Source organism: Delphinapterus leucas, chromosome 17 (genome assembly GCF_059928025.1).
Source record: "Delphinapterus leucas isolate spDelLeu-1000000601 "Yukka" chromosome 17, BTC_Dleu_Yukka2, whole genome shotgun sequence".
Lineage (NCBI taxonomy): Eukaryota > Metazoa > Chordata > Mammalia > Artiodactyla > Monodontidae > Delphinapterus > Delphinapterus leucas.
Genome location: NC_143145.1, coordinates 61,818,647 through 61,830,588, shown reverse-complemented (window position 1 = coordinate 61,830,588; position 11,942 = coordinate 61,818,647). Strand labels below are relative to the sequence as shown.

Below are 11,942 nucleotides of genomic sequence, written 5' to 3'. Positions count from 1 at the left end.
TCCCATCATGTGGTGTCACTTTCCCTTATATCTGGGGTCTGTAATGTTCTGACAGAATACAGCAGAGGTGTTTCAGTGCTAGTTTCTGGGCCAGAGCTTCTAGACACTGGACGTACTGTCTCTTTCTCTTAGAACACAATCACCATACTGTGAGGAAGCACAAGCCTCCAGTAGAGATGCCCATGTGGACAGGAACCAACAGCCAGTACCAGCTTGCCAGCCATGAGAGTATGCCATCTTGGAAGGAGACCCTCCAGCTTCAGTTGAGCCGTCCTAGCTAACACTGCGTGGAGCAGAGATGAGATGTCCTCACTATGTTCTGCTGAAATTGAAGATTTGTGAGTAAATTAAATGATTATCTTGTTTTAAGCCATTAAGGGCTGACTTAGCATGGTTTTTGAAATAGCCAATAGGTAACCAGAGCAGCCACGATTATTCTTTTTCACCTCTTTTAGAAGGGCAAATATCCAGAAACTTGACAACACAGGGCTACGTGGAAATAGTTACTCGTACACATTCCTAGGAGATAAGAACATGGATTGAGGCAGCTGTGGAAGCAATTCTTTTCCTGTTTTGTTCTTTTTTACTCTTTTGATTTTGGAATCATATGAATGTAATATCTTTTCCACAAGTCTAATTTGAAAAGAAAATAAGTTTAAAGTATATGCAAGTTACTTTATTATGTAGGAAATTTATACTTAATATGTGTATTAAACTACATAGTTTATAAGAAAGACAATTTCACAAATATTGTCTCATTTTATCAATCATAGCAATTCTGTGACGAATACATAAGTAGGGTGATTATTATCCTACAATAATCTAATTACAATTGCAGAAACCAAAACTCTAGTTGTTACTCATCAAGTAAATGGCATGGCCAGAATTTAAATTGAGCTGTCCTTGCAAAAGGCAGCTTGGTTTACTGGAAAGCAAACTAGAAATTAGAAGACCCAGGTCCTACTTTTAATTTTGTCTTTGATTCCTTGAATAGTTTTGAATGAGTTGCTTAACTTATCTTGCATTGTCTCAGGATTTGGATATACTATGTTCATTACTTCCACCACAAGCCAGAAATAAAAGGCTTTTCTATAAAGATATCAATGTCCACTCCATTCAGGCATTTAGGTGTCTCCAGTGAGATGACTGACTCTTGTCCAGTCATCTCAGAGTTAACTGACAAGTCCCACCCACATACCCAGGCCTCTCAATCAGCTTCCTGTTGCCTCATTCTTAAAAATGACCATTGATAAAACTGGAAAAAAAAGTAAAAAACAGGGAAGAGAAAAAAAAATTTTTTAACTCCCATTGGTATCTTTAGAAAGTTTCACCAAAATTTTCCATCAGCTGTTATGATGAAGGAAAGAAAGAATGAGAGAGAGAGAGGCAGGAAGGAAGGAAGGAAGGAAGGATGGAAGGAAGGAAAGAAGAAAGGAAGGAAAGAATACACTAAGTAACAATCAGAAAACAGAAAGACCTCTTTGACATTCTTTCCACCCACACAAAAATCAGTAGAAATTTAAATTGCAAAAATATTCTAGAAAGTAATACAAAAGGATTAAGAGTTGTAAGATAGAGGGGAAAAATTCAGAGTTATGGAATATCAATATATTAGATCCAACATATAACTATGAAATTCCAGAAAGAGAGGATAGTAAAATTGAAAGGAGGAATTATCCAAGAACTAGAGTAGCAGTTCTCAAGGTGTGATCCAAGGACCTCTCAGGTCCTCTCTTCTTCTTAGTAACCAAAACAACATAACTCAACAGATAGAGAAGGATGTCAATAGATAATATGAAAAACTGGAAAATCTAGAACTAGCTGTGTGAGGCTTTTATCTAGAGATAATAACCATTTAAAGACATAACTACTACAAGAAACAGGTAAACAATTAAAGAGATTGTCTGTGGGGATAGGAATGGGGACAGAATAAATTAGTTAAGGATCCTTTCTTTTAAATATCAGTATTTACGTATCTAACTATTATAGATAGCTCAGTTAATAAATTAGTTAAGGATCCTTTCTTTTAAATATCAGTATTTACGTATCTAACTATTATAGATAGCTCAGTTAATAGAGGGTTCACTATCATGAAGGAATTTCCCACAGTTTCACATTAGGAGGCTGAGAGTTGGTCCTTCCTGAGGTTTGGAGGTGAGAATTATTGACACTAGTCTGCAGGTGGGTCCTCCTGTTGACTTCATGTACTCCCTTCCATGTAACTGTGAAATTTTGTGTGTGTTTGAGGAACATTGTGTTGTGCTATCTTTCTCAGTCTTAAACTGCAAAGTAAATTAAATCCCTGCTAAATGTTCTAGCTCTTCTATCTTCCTTTCCTTGTTCCCCCTCCAATTCCTTGTTGGGTTGTCCCTTTATAATTCCTTATTACAAACTTGAAACTAATGAGCTGGAGTTTTTGTTGAAGAGTTTTATGTTCTTTTAAAGAAAAACAATTGGGCAATTTATATTGAAGCAAATTCTTAGAATCTCTTACCCTAGTTTTTAGTGGAATATTTGGGGAAATCCAGGGACATCTCTGGAACAGCAAAGCTCTTTAGATTGGATCCTGTCTCCTGAAAGGGGACATTAAGTGATGACCTTGAGTAATGGACACTCTGGAATGGAATGATGGAAATGGAGTAGAGACACCTAAGAGCCTTGTGCCCCTGTACAGACACATGGGTCTACTGTTTCCTGGAACTATGGAAGTCAGCCATTAGCTTGATATATTTCAAATGCCACTCAAGGGGGGAAAAAGGACATAAATACATCTTGCAGCATAGTAGTTGCAGTGTGACCAACCATCCTGGTTTGCCTGGGGTTATCCCAGTATTAGCACTGAAAGTCCTGCATCCCAGGAAACCCCTCAGTCCCAGAAACACTGGGACAGTGGTTACCTTATGGTTGTATGCCTAGTGTGAGGTCAACTGCCTAGAATAAAATCCCAGCTCCACCACTTATTAGCTGTGTGACTTTGTTGAAATTATTATTTTTTTTCCACATCTTTATTGGAGTATAAATGCTTTACAATCTTGTGTTAGTTTTTGCTGTACAACAAAGTGAATCAGCTATATGTATACATATATCCCCATATCCCCTCCCTCTTGAGCCTCCCTCCCACCCTCCCTATCCCACCCCTCTAGGTCGTCACAAAGCACCGAGCTGATCTCCCTGTGCTATGCAGCTGCTTCCCACTAGCCTTCCATTTTACACTTGGTAGTGTATATACGTCAATGCTACTCTCTCACTTCATCCCAGCTTCCCCTTCCCCCCCGTGCCCTCAAGTCTGTTCTCTATGTCTTCATCTTTATTCCTGCCCCGCCACTAGGTTCGTCAGTACCGCTTTTTAAAATTCCATATATATGCATTAGCATACGGTATTTGTTTTTCTCTTTCAGAGTTACTTCACTCTGTATGACAGATTCTATATCCATCCACCTCACTACAAATAATTCAATTTCATTCCTTTTGTTTTAAATTTCATTCTTTTTTATGGCTGAGTAATATTTCCATTATATATATGTAGCACACCTTTATCCATTCACCTGTCGATGGACATTTAGGTTGCTTCCATGTCCTGGCTATTGTAAATAGTGCTGCAATGAACATTGTGGTATATGTCTCTTTTTGAATTATGGTTTTCTCAGGGTATATGCCCAGTAGTGGGATTGCTGGGTTGTATGGTAGTTTTATTTTTAGTTTTTTAAGAACCCTCCATACTGTTCTCCATAGAGGCTGTATCATTTACATTCCCACCAACAGTGCAAGATGGTTCCCTTTTCTCCACACCCTCTCCAGCATTTATTGTTTGTAGATTTTTTTGATGCTGTCCATTCTGATGGGTGTGAGGTGATACCTCATATGTGTTGAAATTATTTAATCTCACTTTTTCTCAATTGCTTTAATGAAAGTGGGGATAAACTAGTATGTATGTGGTGGGGTTGTGATAATAAATGACTGAATACGTGTAAAGTCAAAGCAGTGCCTAGTAGGTAGCAAGCACTCAATAAATATTACCTAACAAAACCAATAGTAGTGCTACTATTTTCAAGTAGAAAGATGATTTATTGCACACCAAAGTAAATAGAGTTGTGTACATAACATCATTTTGGTTTGGAGATTGATGAGGTCAAATAGCACCAACCAATGGATATTTGGGGATGTCAGTTAGCTGAATCAAAATCAAGTATTTATTTGATTAATCCTATAAACTCTGCAGAAATAGCTGTCAGGAAAGGCAACAACTCATATTCATCTGAGCTGTAGACAAAGCTTCAAACAATAGGTGATATTAAAACAACCCAATAATCAAAGCTACTTTCATACCTAAGATGTGAGACCATGTTCATCTTGCATCAAATATTTACTGTTGAAATCGAAATGGACATCAGGTATTTACTGTTGAAAGCAGAGGTAGTAGAATAGGGAATGTAGTGAAGTAGGGCCATGTGTAATTGAGCTTGAATTGTTCTAGTATTTTTTTTTTTGGAAGGCAGCTATGCTCACCACTATACCACCAAAGCTATTTTTTTTATATTAAGTAAATTCTAAGTCTTTCTGAAATTGATGGTTGTAAAAAATGTACAGTAGACATAGGCTTTTTTCTTTTCTTTTCTTTTCTTTTTTTTGCTATTCAATATCTGAACATCTTCTTTTTTGTTAATCCCCCATCATGTGAGCATTGGTCCCGCTCTGGAATCAAAAAGGCCAAATTCTGCTTCCTCCTCCCCTATTGCAGCTATAACAGTAGTTTTCAAACCTTTGTGTGTGTCAAGATCACATGGAAAGCTTTTTAAAACATGGATTGCTGAGCCCCATGCCTTTGGAGGGATTGAGAACCTACATTTCTAAAAAGTGACCAGGTGATATTGATACCGCTGGTGAGGGATCACACTTTAAGGACTAATAAGTTAGTACAGGAGCACAGGACTTAGGTCAAACAAAGAGATGTATCTGTCTGGGACTTGAGACAATAATGCAAACACCAGGACGGCTGAGAAATTATCTGTAAATAGAGCAGGCATATCAGGAATCCAGCTCTGTCAACAGAAGTGTTCAACAGCAGGTTTCAAATCAGGTTTTTATATGTGTCCTTTGACACAGCCTAATATGTAGGGCATAAAGATGCTAGGAGTCTGTCCTTTGTAGTAACAGTGTGGTCAGGGAAAAGGGGTGAGAGATGTGGTAGCAGAGAAAAACTCAGATGAGGGAGGAAGACGCTGCTGTGAGCAGCAGGAAGCTCAGAACAGTGATGAGTAAGTTGCTGAAGGCACTGCTAAGAGACTGGCCTGATCACGTGACCCCACCCCCAAACTTAGTTCCCACCTTGTGACTCACTGCGTGACACAGGGTGAGCCATCTGACTTTCAGTTCCTACCCTACTAGGAGGAGTAATAAAGCAGACAGAGATTTTATTGTAATAAATAAATTAGATTAAAGGAATTTGTCTGCAGTATAAAACAGAGCATTCTTGTGGAAAGGGCAACAAGAGTGACATTTTTAACATTAATAAAAGGTTCTCCTTGCATCAGTATTTCTACTGAATTTAAAACCCCCTTTCTAAATATCACTCTTTATTTCATCTTGTTTTAGCCACAGTACTGATTTGTTAATTATTTTTTCTTAAAAATTCTTATAACTCAAGAGATTCAAAGTTCTTTCTAAAATCCAAACTATAAAGGTAGATAATTCGATGTTAATTTAGTCTTCTTATGTATCTATAGGAAGTCTACCCTATATATTACATTAATTTGATTCATAATTAAAATTATTTCCACAAAGAAATTCCAAGCCCAGATAGCTTCATTGATGAAGTCTATCAAATATTTAAGAAAGAAGAACTACCAATTTTGCACAAACTCTTTCAGAAAATGGAAAAGAGAATATTTTTTCTCATAGAAAATTTTTTTATTGAAGCATAGTTGATGTATAATATTGTATGTTACAGGTGTACAACATAGTGATTTACAATTTTTAAAGGTTATACTCCATTTATAGTTATTATAAAATATTGGCTGTATTCCCTGTGTTGTACACTATATCCTCGTAATTTATTTATTTTATACATAATAGTTATACCTATTAATCCTCTACCCCTATCTTGCCCCTCCCCCTTTTCCTCTCTCCACTGGTAACAACTAGTTTGTCCTCTATATCTGTGAGTCTGTTTCTTTTCTGTTATATACACTAGCTTGTTTTATTTTTTTTTAGATTCCACCTGTAAGTGATATCATACAGTATTTGTCTTTTTCTGTCTGACTTATTTCATTAAGCATAATACCCTCCAAATCCATCCATGTTGTTGCAAATGGCAAAGTTTCCTTTTTTTTATGGCTAAGTAGTGTATATATATATATATATATATATATATATATATATATATATACACCACATCTTCTTTATCCATTCATCCATTGATGGACACTTAGGTTGCTTCCATATCTTGGCAATGGTAAATAATGCTTCTATGAACTCTGGGGTGCCTGTGTCTTTTCAAATTAGTGTTTTTGCCTTTTTTCACATACATAACCAGGAGTGGAATTGCTGGGTCATATGGTAGTTCTATTTTTAGTTTTTTGAGGAACCTCCATACTGTTTTCCACAATGGCTGCACCAATTTACATTCCCACCAACAGTGTACAAGGATTCCCATTTCTCTACTCTACAACTTCACCAACATTTGTTATTTGTGCTCTTTTTGATGATAGTCATTCTGACAGGTGTGAGGTGATATTGCATTGTGGGTTTTGATTTGCATTTCCCTGATGATTAGCAATGTTGAGCATCATTTTATGTGCTATATCTTTTAAAAAGAGTGGATATCATCTAGGGAAGATCAAAAGAAGTACAAGCACGGTGTGTGGAGTCCTGTCTCCTTTGACCTTCACAGTCTTTCATAGCACACAATTCCTTCAAACACACAATCATTGATACTCATACAACTAAAATGTATTGATACTAAAATATGAACCCTGACTATAGGTAGATTGTACTCATTTAATACTCACAAAATCCCTCTAAAGCTATTACTATGATTATTCTAGTTTCACAAATGAGAAAACTGTAAGTGAATTTAAGTAACTTGGTCAAGGTCACACAAAAGCTAAATATTGTAATCAATTTTCAAACTCTCATTTGATTTCTTCTGAGAGATAGAAGGTAAAAATAATAATCTGAGAAGCTTTGCATGTGTATCTTCTTGGTAGTCAGAGTGTTGCATAGCTTTGTACACGGCCCTAAGTGATGCTCCTCTCCAGATATTAGCTAAAACATTAAAAAGACTTCCTTTTCCCATAGAACTAGAAAGGATCTTGAAAAAATTGTTTTCTAACTGTTCGCTTCTAAGAGGTGTATTAGTGCACACCCATTTTATATTGCCATCAAATCTTAAATCTCCTGGTTGGAATTCAAAGTAATCACATTGTTTTGATATTTCTAAAACAGTGAGAAAGCAGTGAGGTAAAGCAGCATCCTCTGCCTGGCTCCCAGGTCTAGATGCTTCTTTTCTCCTTGTGTGTTCTTACTGACCATTTTCTTTCCCATCTTTCCACACTCAGCCCACACCCAACCTCCTCTGCTTCAGACCTACTTTGTAACCTTGCTGTCACATCAGCACACTTAAAGAAAGTTTACTTTTTTCAATCCATTCTACATGTTTCAGCAGTGTCCCTTCTGCATCATGCTAATTTAGTCATGTTATACTTCTCCCTGGAAATCTCCCCCAGCAACTTATTGCTTAAAGAATAAAGTTGAAACTCCTTAACATGGCATGACACTGATACATTAATCTATCAAATGAGAAGTATTTACAATGATTGTTCCATATCTTAGTTTTCCTTAAAACATTCCTATGAGGAAGATAGATGGCAAATATTCTCCCTAATTGTAAATTAAAGAAACAGAGGTGAATTACTTTCCAAAGCTATCCAGGAATTAGATGATGAAACCAATGACAAATTATATTTCTTAGTCCTCTGTTTTGCCTCGAGAACAGTGATTTTAGTCTTTTTCTTATATCGCTTTGGCACACACAATAAATAACTCCCGTGTTCCATACATTCCCATGTGCATACTCATGACATGTCCAATTGGTGGCTCTCTATCAAGTATCCCTTTTCTACCACTTGTGAAAACCTGTCAGCACATGCTGGTGAGAGGCAGTGTGGGATCAAGGTTAAGAATCAAACTTTATAGCTCCATAGCTCTGGGTTTCAGCCTAGGCTCTGACCTTTATGACTGTAAGACTCGGGGGCAAATTGTTTAACCTCTTCAAGGCACCATTTTCTTATCTGTAAAATGGGGGTGAATAAAACATAGATCTTAGAGATTTAGTGAGAATAGAATGAGATATTTATAAAGTTCTTAGCACTTTTTTTTTTTTTTTTTTGCGGTACGCGGGCCTCTCACTGTTGTGGCCTCTCCCGTTGCAGAGCACAGGCTCCGGACGCGCAGGCTCAGCGGCCGTGGCTCACGGGCCCAGCCGCTCCGCGGCATGTGGGATCTTCCCAGACCGGGGCACGAACCCGTGTCCCCTGCATCGGCAGAGCGGACTCTCAACCACTGCACCACCAGGGAAGCCCTGTTGTCATTTATTTTGAAATTTCTTGTCTGAGGGTTTGAACTCTATTTTAATAATAAGTTTCTTGCCACACAGCCACCTAATGGATTATGACAAAGCAGTGTGTGATAATACTGCTTTCTAGATAATGCATCTTTAAAAGAGCTAAGTAGTTGGGGGAACTCTGTGAGTTTCCTCATGCAGTCAGGTCTCCTCCAGACTCAGGTGTGCCTGGAAAAAAGGTGCAGAGCACAGCAAGCATGGGGCGTGGCCCCTCTGCTAAGGAGCCCCCAAATTGTTAACAGCAGAAATGTGGAGTAGACTGCAGTCAGTGGTTTCTTTTCAATAAGGCTTTTGAAAAGAACAATCTCTTTTATTAGGGGTTAATAAATACCATGCAAGTATTTAAGACAGTCTTGTATTTTTTACATAATTATTGAAATATTGCTGATTCTAGAATTAATGAGAGCAATACTCAAGAGTGTTAAAAGTCAAATCTTTGACTTCATCTCGAGCTGGATTCATGTATCCACTCCTTTACTTACTAGGCAGAAATCCTGAAGTTACTTGACTTCTCTGGGTCTCTTTCCATAGTTGTATATGGGAAAAATAATAAAACCTACCTCATAGGTAGATGGTTTGAGGACTAAATGAGACCTTAGGTGCAAAATGTTTAGTACAGCTCCTGTCACATCCTAAGGACTCAAACAATAATAACCCTTATTATTTTCTCATTTGAAATCACTTCTCTGGTCTCCTATTGGACCCCATTTTGAAATACTGTTATTTTTATCCATGGTTATTCTTCTCAGTACCACCCTCACTTTTCCCGATCTCTTGTGTTCAGCGAAATTGTGTCTTCAGCAAAGAAACCTCAAATGTGGGCTGAAATGTAGTTGGAAGGTTGACAGAGGACCTAGTGTTTGGATTTCTTGGAGGCCTTAACTGGGACGACGTTGGTCAGGACATGTAGCATCGCTATTCATCTTGCTCAGAGGGGATCTGACCAAATGAAGGGACCATGGAGTCCAGGAAAGGAGAGCAAAGAGGTGCTGGACATCACCACAGACTTGGGGAAAGCTCAGCATATGCATGACCGAGATGACCTCCATGCTGAGTAGATGGAATGAGAAATGAGGCACAAACTGAAAACAGCCTTTAAAAATTTCATTGAGAAAGTAGAGGCTCTAACTAAGGAGGAACTGGACTTTGAAGTGCCTTTTGGGGACTTGGGATTTAACAGAGCTCCTATAGGAGTACCTGCCTCCTTCAGCCTACTAGTATTGTGCTGGTAAATGCTACAGAATGGCCACATTTTGTGGTGACGTTGGATGAAGTGGAGCTGATTCACTTGGAGCGAGTCCAGTTTCACCGGAAGAACTTTGACACAGTTATCGTCTACAAGGACTACAGCAAGAAAGTGACAACCATCAATGCCATTCATGTTGCCTCTCTTGACCCCATCAAGGAATGGTTGAATTCTTGTGACCTAAAGTACACAGAAGGAGTACAGCCCCTCAACTGGACTACAATTATGAAGACTAATGTTGATGACCCTGAGGGCTTCTTCGAACAAGGTGGCTGGTCTTTCCTGGAACCTGTGGGTGAGGGGAGTGATACTGAGGAAGGGGATTCTGAGTCTTAAATCAAAGATGAGACTTTTAATCCTTCAGAGGATGACTATGAAAAAGAGGAGGAGGACAGTGAGGAATATTATTCATCAGAAGCTGAAGAATCAGATTATTCCAAGGAATCACTGGGCAGTGAAGAAGAGAGTGGACAGGATTGGGGTGAACTGGAGGAAGAAGCCCAAAAAGCTGACTGTGAAAGTCGCTATGAGGAAGAGGAACAGAGTCGCAGTATGAGCTGGAAGAGGAAGGCATCTGTGCACGGGTCAGGCCGACACTCTAACCGAGGTTCCAGACATGGCTCTGTGCCTCCCAAGAAAAAGAGGAAGTAACTTCGGAACTTTGACCCTCAGTTGCATTCTTCCTTCAGCCAATCACTGGAAATTTTACATGACATAGAAAATTAAAAAAAAAAAAAAAAAAAGAAAAGAAAAGAAAATGGAGGCAGGTCCTCCATTCAGAGTTCTCATTAAGTCATCAGGAGCAGAGAAGCTGGCTGTGTTCTGAGAACCTTCCAATTTGTGCGGGAGAAAGCTTCTCTGAGAAAGTGTTGCTTGAGCCTTCCTGTCGTGCGTGGGAATGTCAGCAGGCTGTTGGGTACAACTCTAAGCCCAATTACAGTTTAGCATTTATAAATTACCATCAACCCACATGATTTATCTCAACCTTTGTACCAGTATGGTTTTAGTAATAACATTACATGTTTTTAGGTGAGATAAATGGTAAGAGTAAATTCCTCCTTGAAATTAAAAAACATATGTTAGAAAGATTAGCAGTGCCAAGCAGTTTATAATGTATCTTGTTCCTAAGGGAAAATCCTATGGACATTTTTACAGCCAATTACAATGAATCCAAAGTAGCATGAAGAATTGCCTCACTCTTCCCTTTTCCTAAATTCATTGCATGAAATGCTGTCCTCATTTTTGATAGAACTGAGTGACCACCTTGTGTTCAGCTTGTCTAACAAAGTAATTGCAGACCTAACAGTTCCTGGAAGAATCCAGCCAACTGCTAGAAAACTCAGTAATGTTGTAGAATAGTGGTCACAAAACGTGTGATTTCTGGAACCAACAGGTTAATCACCCAAAAATATAACAGCAGACTGTGGCTTAAGCTACTACTCAACACCCTGTCTTTTTCAGCACTGTGCCTCTCCAGCCTTTCTTAATATAGTCCTCTTTCTCCCTTCACTTATATCCTTCCAACGGCCTCAGAAAAACAGACTTACACATGCACATGCACCTTGATATTTACACATTTACTGGATTTCTCTATCCTTTCTTCAGTCCTCCTCTTTTGTATATATATATAAAAAAAGGTAAACTTTAGGCATCAGATCACTATGCTAATTTTCCTCTTGATATCTACACTTATTACTGGATAATTATGCATTAATTAGCAGTTTAGGGAAACTAGCAACTTCATATAAAAGAAGTTACTCTCTGGGGTTAATAAAGATCATACAAGGCACAAGAAATGCAGTGAAGCTAAAGGAATCCCTGGTGTTCCATTAGAGTGGTTATCTATTATAATTCTCCCTAAGCTGTAAGCCCTGTGAAGGTGGATATTGCATCTACTTTTTCCATCACTGTATTGTCAACACTTAAAAATAATGCTCACTATATGGCAAGGAATCAATAAATATTTGCAAAGTAAGTGATCTCATGGAGCAGCGGCCATGTATGAAGAACTGAGTTAGGTCCTGAGTAAGAAGAAGCCTCAGTACTGAAGGAGTTCACAATCTATAAAGAGGAGCC

General features: G+C 38.3%; 1 pseudogene; it reads left to right on the top strand.

Annotated features, from left to right (window-relative positions):
• Nucleotides 1-4,380: 4,380 nt before the first annotated feature.
• Nucleotides 4,381-11,143, top strand: LOC111164969 (FACT complex subunit SPT16 pseudogene; annotated as a pseudogene).
• The last annotated feature ends 799 nt before the right edge of the window (nucleotides 11,144-11,942 follow it).